Here is a 13,526-nt window from a genome sequence, read left to right as displayed (position 1 = left end):
GAGAGAAGGACAAAGCAAAGAGGAAGGTCTTGAGTTGCTTCCGGAACCAGAGATAGTTCTGCTCAAGTTTCAGAGAGGTAGGGAGGCTGTTCCAGGGGGTGGCCCTAGCTGAAGAAAGAAATCTGCCCCCAACTGTTTCCTTGGAAAGCGACTGACCCTCAGAGATTTGGAGGTGGAGGAGCGGAAAGTTCGAGAAGGCAGATATTTAGGAAGAGAGAGTTGGAGGTAGTGCAGTCCCAGGCCCCACAAAGCCTTGTGGACCATGCACAGGGTCTTGAATTTGACCATTGCCGCCACTGGGAGGCAGTGAAGAGATTTCCGAGCTGGGGAGATATGGTCCCTGGTCTTGAGGCCAAGGACAAGTCACGCAGTCCCGGGCCCCACAAAGCCTTGGACAAGGACAAGTGATGCAGTCCTGTTCTGGATAAGTTGTAGAGGATGGCGAGTAGAGGCAGGAAGATTTAGAAAGAGGCTATTGCAGTAGTCCAGCCTAGTAAGGGCTGAGCTCTGGACACAGTGAGCTTCTGGGGGAAAGTGGGGACAGGAAGAATACCTCTGAGGAGGTGCAGCTGGTAGTTTTACTTCTTAGAGACGTCAGACATGTGAGAAGAGAAGGAGATTGAGGAGTCGAAGATGACCCTGAGGTTCTTAGTCTCACAGGTGGGAGCAGGAAAAGGGCGCAGGGCGGGCAGCCAGAGAGTGAGAGGAAAGGAGAGAGCTGGTGTTCCGATGAGGAGGATCTCTGTGTTATTGGCATTAAGGCAGAGATCGTTGGCGGTGCAGCACTCCTGAATTGCGGTCAGACAGTCAAGAATGAGAGAAGGAGTAGAGGTGGATAAGGGGAGCCTGAAAGAGAGGTACGTGCTTGGCTGAGGAGCCAATGGGGCGAAGCTACCATCTGCGGGATTATGACTCAACGCCTCTAAGTCAGAATCCCCCCCGAATCGTAATGATACTGTGGTGCTGTGGAACCTCGGTTGGCCAGGATAGCTGGCCTCTGCATAGAGCTGCTTGCCTCAAGACATGAGTGTGGACAGAAGAGGGACAGCTCCTTCACCCATAGTGCACCACATGTTCGCGGGGAACCGGGTGCTAAATCATCCGTAGATTACCTGATTCTGGGTCAGGGTTTTGTAAGTAGCAGAGCAGCTATTTTGCTGCAATCTATTGAAAATCATCCTCTGAGCCAAGCTTTTGTCAAAAATGATATATGTGGTCAGAAAGACAGTTTAACCTCGATTTGCTTTTTGTGTGTTTTGTTCTCATATTAATGCAGAGCAATGAAGCAAACCATAACCTTAACAGTCCCAAAACAGATTACATTAGAAACAGTCTAATTTATTGAAGGAACTTCATGCGGCTAATTTTTGGTAAACAAAATTATATAGTTTATGGTTGAAGAAAAATACTATTAATGAACCTCTATTATGTATGTTCATATATTTTTATAATTTAAATGTCAAAACATCTAAAAATAGAATTAATTAAGGCTTGTTGAACTTGTAATCAACTATTGTAGGTCTACACATTTTCACTCCTAATGGAGCTTCTGCTCGGCCCATGACATATTCGGATCAATACAGAAAGTGTCAGAACTTACAAGGATGAAACAAAAACAAAACCAAAGAGAATAAATAAACTTAATAGACAGTAGCCATATTTTCAACATTCAGTTGAATAAATGTGTACAGAACATGCATAAAAGAAAGAAAAAACATATCATTTTATTAGAAATGCAAAAATGATCTGATAGAAAAAATGATAAATACATGTGTACATTAAGGTAAATGTAAGCATAAAAACAGAACCAGCGAGAGGAAGAAACAAAATGAGAACGTAAAAGAATAACGATCGATATCATGTCAATGTTTCAATTGCTGCAAGTAATGCATACATTGCAATTAACTGTCAGCTACTTGTTCAATGTTGATTATACATCGACAACTGGTATTGCGATTATTTGTCATATTCATTCGGATGCTAGCTTACCTTATTGGTATGATGAGTGTTTGTTGATGTCTCTTCTGAAGTAAAAAATAATTGTAGTATCCTAGGCACCTCTTTAAGTATTGTATTGCTATTTATGAAGCGCTTTCACCAAAGCACTGCACAATATTCACATAAAAATAGAACAAAAAATACGAAAGATGAAAAAATATACATGAGATAACAGGTTGTGCTAGTTGCTTGCGCTCGCACCATCACATTATTTCACATAACATGTATCTAGTGTCAGTTAAGAGTGTTTTTTTATTATTGTAGTCCACTCTTAAGAAGAAACAGCCAACACGTGTTTTGACATTAACAGGCCGATTCATGGAATTAATGTGCGCTGAAAAAACGGCGCACGCGTGTGAAAACGTGCGATTCGCAGTGAAATAGCGAAAATCGCAGTGCAAGTGCGATTATCGCACAGAAAACATCGCACATCTATTCATGGAAGTCCGTGCACGCGCAAAATGTGGGATGTGCGTTGAAAAAGTGCGCGGCGCACACTGGCGCACGCTGGCGCACAGGTCATCGAACGCCGTGCGATAAGGCCACAGCGAATTCGCACATAGCGCGGCGCACATAACAAAAGTAGGCGTAACACGGGGCGTCACACGCAGAATGGGGAACAACTCGTGAAAATGTGGGCGTCACGGGGGAAGTACAGGAGGCAAGTGCGCAGAACGCCCACACGCTCGCCTACAACACGTATTCATGGAATCGAATAGGGAAAAACAGCGCACGGCCAAAGACGCGCACAGGCCCATACATGTCCGCCACACGAAAGCAGGCGGTAGTGTCCCTGCGCAGGAAAAAAATGTGCGCCAAAGTTCTACACGCGCGAGAAGGCCCACACGCGATCGGGCTTGGGGGAGCGTGTGCGTGTATTTCAGAGTTGCGCGAGAAGTTCCACATGCGATCGGGCCTGGGGGAGCGTGTGCGTGTATTTCAGAGGTGCGCGAGAAGTTTCACACGCGATTGGCCTGGGCGCGTGTATTTCAGAGGTGCGCGAGAAGTTCCACACGCGATTGGCCTGGGCGCGTGTATTTCAGAGGTGCGCGAGAAGTTCCACACGCGATCGGGCCTGGGGGAGCGTGTGCGTGTATTTCAGAGGTGCGCGAGAAGTTCCACACGTGATTGGCCTGTGTACGCGATTCCACTGGACCAAAGGCCCTGACAGCGCAGGCGCGTCTGTGACGTGACACGCGCGGGCGTGTCCCTGTACCCGGGGGAATGTTACAAGACCAAAAACTGCACGTCCGAGTGTCAGCCCGCGTAATTGGAGGATAGTGCCTCAGTGCGTATACGCGGAAGTGACGTTGGATGTGTGGTGCGGTTTAAAAGGTGCGTGTAGTACGTCATTTCCTTGTACGTGCTCCCCGTGGAGAGCGAGTGGGTGAAATCTGTACTTCTTGTCGGTTCACATGCGATTTACTTCACAGCGTTTCTAGTTCGTACTCCCTGTTACCTCTGTCAGTATTTTTCTGATTTTCTCTTCGACCTGTTTCCTCAAACAGCGTTGACTTCTCCTTTTGTCCTGTCTCCTTAGACAGTGTACAAATCTTCTTTTGGCGGGGGTGTTTTTACGCTCTTTTCCCAGGCAGACGGTGAGTCGCGCACGTTTTTACCATCTGTGCTAGCCCCGTGTGTAGCGTACCCCTTCAGAGGTCATTGTAGGCTGCGTGTGACACGCATACGTTCATTTTTGTGTTTCTGGGTGCCACAGCGTAGTGCAGGTTCCTTTTCCCACGCACATGGTCTACGAGGGGTCGCGTGCACGTCATTTTCTGTTTTAGGGGTGCCTGTGCGTTGCGTGACCCGTCATCTTTCCCCAGGGGTTCCATACAGCATTGCTAGAGCACTTGGGTACGAATTCCATCTAGTACCATACCCCTTTGACCCCCAATTGCCCAGGACAATTGTCCACTGCAACTCCCATACGCACAACTCCATCAGTGCCATGGCTGGGAGGCGAGCAAGTGGTAAGGGTGGCAAAGGTGGCCGAGCCTCAAGAGGTGGGCGTGGTGGGCGCGGTAGGGGATGTGGCCAGGATTTGCAGACTTCCCCTAGCCCCCCACGTGTGGAGGACCAGTCAGGGACACACATCTCCCCCCACCCCCATGGTTGAGGGAAACGTGGCTGACACCATCCCTGCTCAGCCCTTGTTGGACCGGCCCGTTGTGGCACCTGACCTAGCACAGGGTGACTCCCAGGCTGACTTCCAGGTCGCCAAGTCTAGGCCACGGGTGGCGGCGCAAGCCAGTGTCACCAGGCCACGTGGTACAGGGGCAGCCATGTCATCTGCTGCCCCGAGTAGGCGGGGTGGGGAGGCTGCAGGGGCAGCTGCAGCTCCGTCCACCCCAGCTCTGACTCTCCCAGCCAGGACAATGTTGGTCCCGGTACATCAGACTGAGGTTCCCCCTGCCATCATCACACTTCAGCTAATGCCTGCAGAAAGTCATGTGGTCAGTGTGCCATCGCACACTACTACTACACAGTCCACCGGTGCTCCTGCCTCTAGTGTCCAGAGCGGCGTAGGGCACTCCGGATCCCCACCACCCACAAAAAGAAAGAGGAAGAGTGCTTGTCCAGTACAGGCTTATGACCCCGACACGGCTACACGGTCCGGCACGCCAAGGAAGCCAAGCTTCAATGATGCCGAACTGGATGCACTTGTGCAGTATGTGTCCGAACATGACGCCGAAATGTTGGTCACTTCAGGGTGTAGGATTACACCTGCTCGACGTCAGGCACACTGGCAGTCCATCGCGGACAGCATAAGTGCCCTTGGGTTTATGAGGCGCACAGCTGTTGAGTGCTACAAGCGCTGGAACGACCTTAAGCGTAGGGCAAAGAAAAACCTGGCCTCAAGTCATGCCGCAACTCTGGTGACTGGAGGTGGGTCTCCACAAGAGGACATTGAACTCACTCTACATGAGCATGTTGCTGGGACCTACGTCACAGAGGAGCAGATCCAAGGTGTGGGAGAATTGCCAGATTACGAGGCATTGTCCGGTGAGTGCACATGCATGTGTGTGTGATCCATGTGTATGTTGTTTGTGGGAGGGGTTCTGGTTGAGTGCCAGGTCAGGGTGTGTGTGCCTGAGTGTGTTGGGCCACCCATGTGCTTCATCCAATGCATTCGGCGCCCCAGGATTTGGGTATTACAGCATCCCTTCTGCCCACAGTAGGCGTTTTGCACTACATCGCGCCAGTTGCCCTTGAAGTGGCATCTTGCTACAACATTGTTCCGTATTTAGCTGTGTTCATTCAGGCTGATTGTAGAAATTCACCTGGTTCTACTGCGCATCACTCTGCCCTATTGTCACATATATGACATGCCTATGGTACATGCCATCTGTGTGATGGCATGTGTCATGTATGTGTATTGGACATGCCACTCACAGGCCAATGTGTGATGGCACTGCTAGCCAGCATGCAGCTGATGTGTTGCTCTCCCATCTTGGTGTCATCAGTGTCTGACATTTTCCTCCCCTTCCAACTCATGGACAGTGCATGCATGGGAGGGTTATAGTCATGTGGGACATGTGTAAATCAAGTACTGGTACTGTAGCTTGTCTGGCCTAATAGCGTGCCATGGTGCTAATGCCTGTTTCCATTTTTTGTCTTTCATGTTTTTGCAGAGGATGACGCACCTGATGTTGTTGAGGGAGAGGAGATGGTGCAGGCCCAGGAGGGATCTGAAGCACAACCAGGCACCAGTGGGGGACGTGGTTTGGTGGTGGGGGAGAACCCTCTCTTGCTGCAGGCCATACTGTCCAGGGGTATCCCTGGCTGCACCTCCCCAGAACTCTTTTCAGGTGTTCATTCGGATGAGGCCTATGTGGATTCGCAGGTATGTGTTCATGGAAGGGATACTGTTCTGTCCGACCCACCTGCACCAGGGGTAGAGCCCACTATGGGGATGTCAGTGTTGGTAGGTGCGCCTGTGGTGGTTACGGATGCAGGGCCACACTCCACAACATCTGATCCTGTTCCTGGGCCAGCAGTTCAGAGGGGAAATGCAGTCCTGCAGCCTCAGGCAGTACCGACACAGCAAGGCGCAGTTCGCCTTGCCCCAGACAGGTGTGGTGCCCGCCACCGCGGTGGCCGTCCGCCACCGGGCAATACCGCATGGGAGCAATCCATTTACGGTATGGCCAACCAACAGGCAGCATCATCAGACATGATTGCTCAAGCCATGGAGAGGGTGGCCACTTCCATTGTCCCCCCAGAAAGGCAGATGGAGCTACTACAGCAGGCAACAGACTCCATTTGCCAATCAGTCAGGGAGGACATGTTGGCGTCCAGCAGGGACAGACAGGCGGCCCTGGACAATCTGAGGGAATCAATTTCTATAGATGCCCAGGGACAGAGGGAAGCCCTGAGGGGAGATGTCCGGCACCTCAGGCAGACTCTTGTGGACCTTGAGGCTTCCACTGTCACCAGGACGGAACAGCTGCTGGAGTGCGTCACCCGTACGCTCTCAGCATAGATGCAGGCAACTCGGGCGGAGGCCCAGGCAACTCGGGCGGAGGTCCGGGCAACACGTCGGGTGTTGCATGGGGATCTCTGCACCATATCCCTCCAGAACGAGGCCTTCCACACCCGCATGCTTGCTGCCATGGAGGACCAAACTAGGGCTTTGAGTGGGCTGCCTCCCATAGCACCACCACCTCCTGTGGCAGCAGAGGTTGAAGAGAGCGAATCCAGCAGTGACTCTCCCACAATTTAGTAGCCGTGCAGGCCATGAGCCCATGGAGGTGTTTTTTTTTCCCAACATTCACGCAGGTGGCTGTTGGTGGGCACCCTGTCCTTAGACCTCCTGGATGGCCTCCCCCACCCCTCCTGGCCCACACATGGCCATTTTTGATTTTTGATTTTTTGTTGCAGTGTGTTGCCTTGTGTGGCTCCCGTGGGCATCCACTGTATTCCGGCTGGGCACATGCAGGCTTGTCCTGAGTTTGGGTTAGATGCTTGGGTTCGTGAGACACACACCCCTCCTGCTTCCCGTTTCCATGGGCTTGAAAAGGGTGTGCCCAAGTGACAGTGACTTACACAGTGACGTTGGACTCCCACTGTAGTCTGTAGTCAATGCTGTGTATACATTCCTAGTGCATATTGTTGTTGTATTGTGCACTGCATGGTGTATTGATGTGTGCTTGTGCATCCATGTCTCCCTCCTAATTTGCAGGTTCATTCCTCATGTCTTCACAAGGCCGTCCACTTTGGAGATGGAGCTCATGTTGTGAGCAGTGGACTTCCAGATGTGCGTGGCAACAACACTGTACAGTTGGAGGTGGTGGATGTGCTGGCATTCTCATGTTGTAAGACTACGTATCCTTTGCCTTAGTACTGTCATGTTTATGCTATGTCGATTGTATTGTGGTAAGTATTTGGTCATGTGTGTTGTTGTTTCTACATTTATGTGGGCATATTGTGTGTGGCCAGTTTCCATTAGGGACACTGTACTTTGTGACATGTGTCATGTTTGGGGGATGACTTTGTTTACTCTCACATGGCATGTCATGCCATGGTGTGTTGGGTGGCGGTGCTGGGGAGGGGTTGGGTGACATGGCACTGTTGTCATGTTGTGTCTTGCAAGGGGGTAATGATTTTAGCAGCATAGAAGTGTGTCTTTTGAACACAGCATTGGTGGTGTTTGTGTAGGTAGGGAAGCACACAATGGAACACTTCCAGATGTACAATCTCAGGCTGGTATGGTTGTGACAGTTGACTGTCCATTGACACATCATAATTGTCAGTTACAATCATCATTGATTGTCAGCTGGTATGTGCCAGGGCTGTGTGCACTCCACAGGGGTGTGATTTTATGTGAAGTAATTAGCCACGAGCTGCGTACGGGCTGCCTCACCCCGTGCCCTTTCCCCTCCCATGCGCAGTGGGCATGCATGTGGTTGGGGATGTGGGGGCACCACCATGTCCACGGCCAGGCCCTGGCGTGTTGCAACATTGTGCAGGACACATGCTGCCACTATGATCCTGCACACTACTGGGGGAGCGTATAACAGCTGCCCGCCAGAACGGTCAAGGGAGCGGAAGCGTGACTTGAGCACTCCGAATGTGCGCTCCACGATGCCCCGGGTTGCAATGTGGGCTGTGTTGCATCTCACCTGGGGTGGCGTGGTGGGGTTCCGAATTGGCGTCATCATGTGGGTGCTGAGAGGGTAGGCACTGTCCCCTGGGGAGGTGGTGATGGGTATCATTAGTGGGGTTGTGACATTACTCAGTATCTGACATGCATGCATGCGCAGTGGCATTTATATTCACCGAGCAGCCATGTATCGCCATGCCGCCCAGCTTCTATGTCCCGGTTTAGGGTAGACATTCTGTAGATGAAACTGTCGTGGGTGGAGCCTGGATAGTTGGCGTATACTGAGGTGATGATTCCCTTGGCATCACATACTACCTGGGCGTTGATGGAATGCCAGTGCTTGCGGTTTCTATAGATGTGCTCAGTTGCCCTAGGGGGACGTAGAGCCACATGGGTGCAATCAATGGCACCTAGCACTTTGGGGAATTGTGCCACCCTGTAGAAATCCTGGGCAACAGCCTGCCTTTCTGCAGGTGTTCTGGGCAGGCATATGTGCCTGCGGACTGATGGGCGTGCAGTGATGATGGCCAAGACCTGGTATAGGCAGCGTGACTGCGTGGCCTGTGACACCCCCCCACTATGGCACTTGTCCGCTGAAATGATCCAGTGGCCAGGAAGTGCAGTGCATTGAGGACCTTCTCCAGGGGGCTGAGTGCTTGGGAGCACAGGGTGGTTGATGTGAGGTCATCCTCCCACTCACTGACCAGGTCGAGTATTATGTGAGGTGGAAACCTGTACCTCCCATACACATGGTCATCAGGCATCCCAAAAAGGCTGGTTCTGGGTGTAAAAATTCTGGCCCGGACTTTCCTCCTCCTCCTCCTGCTTTATCCCACGGCCACTGCTGCTAGGAACGGTATGTTCATCCTGGCATCTGAGCTTGTTTGTTTTTTGCGTGCACTTTTATGCTGTGCGGGTGGACGTACGCCTACTTCCTGCTGGCGTACGTGTTTCCGGATTGGCCACGTTCGATTCCATGAATACGTGTTGTAGGCGAGCGTGTAAAACTTCCCGCGCAGCCCTGGAATACCCGCACCCAGCCCAATCGCGTGTGGAACTTCTCACGCACCCCTGAAATACACGTACCCTGCTCCCCCAGGCCCGATCGCGTGTGGAACTTCTTGCGCACCTCTGAAATACACACACATGCTCCCCCAGGCCCGATCGCATGTGGAACTTCTCGTGCACCTCTGAACTACACGCACCCAGGCCAATCCCGTGTGGAACTTCTCGCGCACCCCTGAAATACACGCACACGCTCCCCCAGGCCCGATCGCGTGTGGAACTTCTCGCGCACCTCTGAAATACACGCACCCAGGCCAATCGCGTGTGGAACTTCTCGCGCACCTCTGAAATACACGCACATGCTCCCCCAGGCCCGATCACGCATGGAACTTCTCGCGCACCCCTGAAATACACGCGCCCAGGCCATTCGCGTGTGGAACTTCTCGCGCACCCCTGAAATACACGCGCCCAGGCCATTCACATGTGGAACTTCTCGCGCACCCCTGAACTACACGCGCCCTGGCCAATCGCGTGTGGAACTTCTCGCGCACCTCTGAACTACACTCGCCCAGGTCAATCACGTGTGGAACTTCTCGCGCACCCCTGAAATACACGCACACGCTCCCCCAGGCCCGATCGCGTGTGGAACTTCTCGCGCACCTCTGAAATACACACGCCCAGGCCAATCGCGTGTGGAACTTCTTGCGCACCTCGGAATTACACGCGCCCAGGCCATTCGCGTATGGAACTTCTCACACACCCCTGAAATACACGTGCCTAGGCCAATCGCGTGTGGAACTTCTCGCGCACCCCTGAAATACACGCACACGCTCCCCCAGTCCCGATCGCGTGTGGAACTTCTCACGCACCCCTGAAATACACGCACACGCTCCCCCAGGCCCGATCGCGTGTGGAACTTCTCGCGCACATCTGAACTACATGCGCCCAGGCCAATCGCGTGTGGAACTTCTGGCGCACCCCTGAAATACACGCGCCCAGGCCATTCGCGTGTGGAACTTCTCGCGCACCCCTGAAATACACGCACCCAGGCCATTCGCGTATTGAACTTCTCGTGCACCCCTGAAATACACGCACACGCTCCCCCAGGCCAGATCGCGTGTGAAACTTCTCGCGCACGCGTGTTCCCGAAACCCGTAATACGCGTTCCCCGCTTTGCGTTTGCTGTTTGCCAGTCCGGTAAACTGGTACAGGGTTGGCACAGCCCTTTGCGATGGTTTTGCGATCTTGATGGCTTTTCCTTGCGCGAGGGCGTTCTTTGGGGCGTAACTGGCGCTGCTGCAGGGTCGCTGCGCCTCTCTGCGCCACGTCTGCTTTTGGAGGCGAGAATCCATGAATACGCTGTGCGCGGAAATTGATTTTATCGCACGCGGCTGGTGCAGACATTCGCACGGGCACGCTGTGCGCCAGCCGCGTGCGACACTTTTGTGAGGAATTCCATGAATCGGCCTGTAAGTCTTTCTCAAGGCTGTGTCGGTAAAACAGAAAAAATAAATAAAGCAATATTTGCACACGTTAAATGATAACAGTGAGAAAAATGCACATCAGAACAAAACAAATGTATATCACAAACAAGAAGATATATACATACCGAAATTAATTAATTTGGCATGTGAAGCAAGAGAGAGAGAACAGGGGGGGGTATTCCAGACAGAGTGAGGGGTAAGCCGTTAACAGTCACAGGGCCTCATTACAACTCAGGCGTTAAGGGTTAACGCCGTCGTTAACCCCTAACGCCTGATTCCAATTTTAACGGCTGCTTTTAGCAGGCGTTAAAATCCATGGCGCTAAACCGCCTTGGTGCTAATTACGGCACCGTAATTTACGGTGCCGTAATTAGCGCCTTCCCCACTCCCATTATGCCCTATGGGGCAAAAATGGGAATGGGGAAGGGTAAATGGGAAATGGGGATTTACCGCCCCACTCACCTTGGAATGGGGCGGTAAATCCGCCATCCACCATGGTGTAAACATAGTTTACACCATGGTGGTAAAGTTGGTGTACTTACCGCCTGGGTCGTAATGACCCCAACAGTCATTCTTTTACATGATTCCCAATTGACGTCCCGAAATCGAGACCTGACGGCTCGCAAGTAGCTAGTGAGTTGGATAGAGATTGACCTATATCAAAGATGGGTCGAAAATGAAGCACCCAAAATACTTTCATGCAATGTGGTAGTGGGACTCCTGTTTCCTTGGATGGTATGTTAGACTCAATCGGTCATGCAATTGCATCAATTGTGCATGCCAGTGACTGTCCAGCATGCAAGTTTGTCAAAAAAGGACTTGTCCATCGTTTGGTAATGCGAATATGTAGTAAAGCACGGTTTAGCCACTCACCATTAATCATTGGATGAACATCACTATGAAGTAAAGCAAAGGATACATGTATGATGCATTCTGGCTTTTATTTTGAAGGCATAAATTATCTAGTCAGTGGGCCTCATTACGACCTCGGCGGTAGCCATGCCGCTATTGGCGGCATGGCTGCTGCCGAAATCGCGTCTGGGTCCTCAGAATGAGGAATTACCGGGCCATTCCAAGTTCAGAAGGCACGGTAATTCCTCCCTCCAAGGACCCGGACCCGGTCCTTCCCCATTCCCATTTCAGCCCCCCTAAGGGCTGAATGGGAATGGGAGAGGAAGCAAACAACGGGCCATTACGAGTTGGCCTGTTGTTTGCTCCCTCTTCCCCTCGCGGGACCCGGTAAGCACGCCTGGTTTGACCAGGCGTTGCTTCCTGGGTCCCACGAGGGGACCTCGTAATGAGGCGGTACGGGGTAAACGGCGCCGGCACCTTTTACGGCGCCGTTCACCCCGTACCGCCAGGGTCGTAATGAGGCCCAGTGTACTGTAATAAAGTGCACAATATTACCAGGGGTTGTTTCAGCATTCAGAGTTGCGTGAATTGGAAAATAAATGATCTGCTGAAAAGAGAGAGAAGTGATCAAATAACTGATTATGGGGAACATTAACTTAATGCACTGATGTGTTATACTAGTTTACGGAATGCTCTACATTCACCTTAAGTGTTCGAACTGTCAGTACGTGGTGCTAGTATTTGCGTGGATCAACAGTGATATAGAATCCTGCAAGAATCAGGACATCATGTGATGTGGTATCACCCTCATACTGTTAGTAATTGCTGATAGATCATTCACAGTTAATGTAGTCAGTAAATGACACAGGCGACTATATTTCCTTCATAAGTTGCATGCACAAAATTTGTGGGACATAGGAGAAGATCTATGGAGTACAATTGTGACGTCTGAAAGGCTGGTAAGGTCCAAATTACGTTCATGAATTACTTGCTCTAAGGATTTGTATCGTGTACCGAAACATCACTAAAGTGAAAGGTAGTGTCTACGAGATTTGTATCGAGTACCGAAACATCAATAAAGTGAAAGGTGTAGCGTCTATGAGATTTTTATCGTATACCGAAACATCAATAAAGTGAAAGCTGTAGCGTCTATGAGATTTGTATCGTGTACCGAAACATCGTGTACCGAAACATCACTAAAGTGAAAGGTGTAGCGTCTATGAGATTTTTATCGTATACCGAAACATCAATAAAGTGAAAGGTGTAGCGTCTATGAGATTTGTATCGTGTACCGAAACATCGTGTACCGAAACATCACTAAAGTGAAAGGTGTAGCGTCTATGAGATTTGTATCGTGTACCGAAACATCGTGTACCGAAACATCACTAAAGTGAAAGGTGTAGCGTCTATGAAATGGATGGTGAGCTTGATTAGGGAGACCTCTGTGGACGAACCGCATCCGTGGAACACGCGTGCGCCATTGGAATTAGTATTTATGTTGATTAAGTGTATGTGACGTCACACCTTATACGTGCGTGACATCACAGCTGTAAAAGGAAATGTAAACAGACCGCCAATATTGGTGAAACTAGAGTCGGCTTGAATTGTATGCAAGTTATATGAGCAGAGTTTAGTTAGGTGTGGTGGATCATCTGTTGTATTTTGCTGAATATTTGTCATTTCTCTGAAGGTTTTTCATTTTGTTTTATGGCTCCAACCTTCGTGCCTACGTACGACAGCACAGCACTACCGTGTGTTTGGTGTGACAGATAATCTTCTGTGTTTTGGGAAATAATATTCGTTGTTCAAAACAATTTATATTTTTGTTGCTTCTCTGCCCCCAGTGCTCAGCACATGAATGATTAGTCGTGTTCATTTGTATTGCGGTGTGGCAGATGTTTCTGTATGTTTTGTTGAATATTTTCTATTTTGTAGAGTGTTTTAATTTAATTTTGTACCTCCGACTGTCCTGCACATGACCGACATATCTCTGTGTTTCATTTTGTCCCACTGAGCCCACAGTGCATAACTGTTGGCCCTAAGGTTTTTTTCGGCTTGGAATGTATGCATTTTTGAATTTG

This window comes from Ambystoma mexicanum, chromosome 6p (assembly GCF_040938575.1).
Source record: "Ambystoma mexicanum isolate Mex_15411 chromosome 6p, UKY_AmexF1_1, whole genome shotgun sequence".
Classification (NCBI taxonomy): domain Eukaryota; kingdom Metazoa; phylum Chordata; class Amphibia; order Caudata; family Ambystomatidae; genus Ambystoma; species Ambystoma mexicanum.
The sequence above is the reverse complement of the archived record's forward strand: the minus strand, read 5'-3'. Positions refer to the sequence as shown.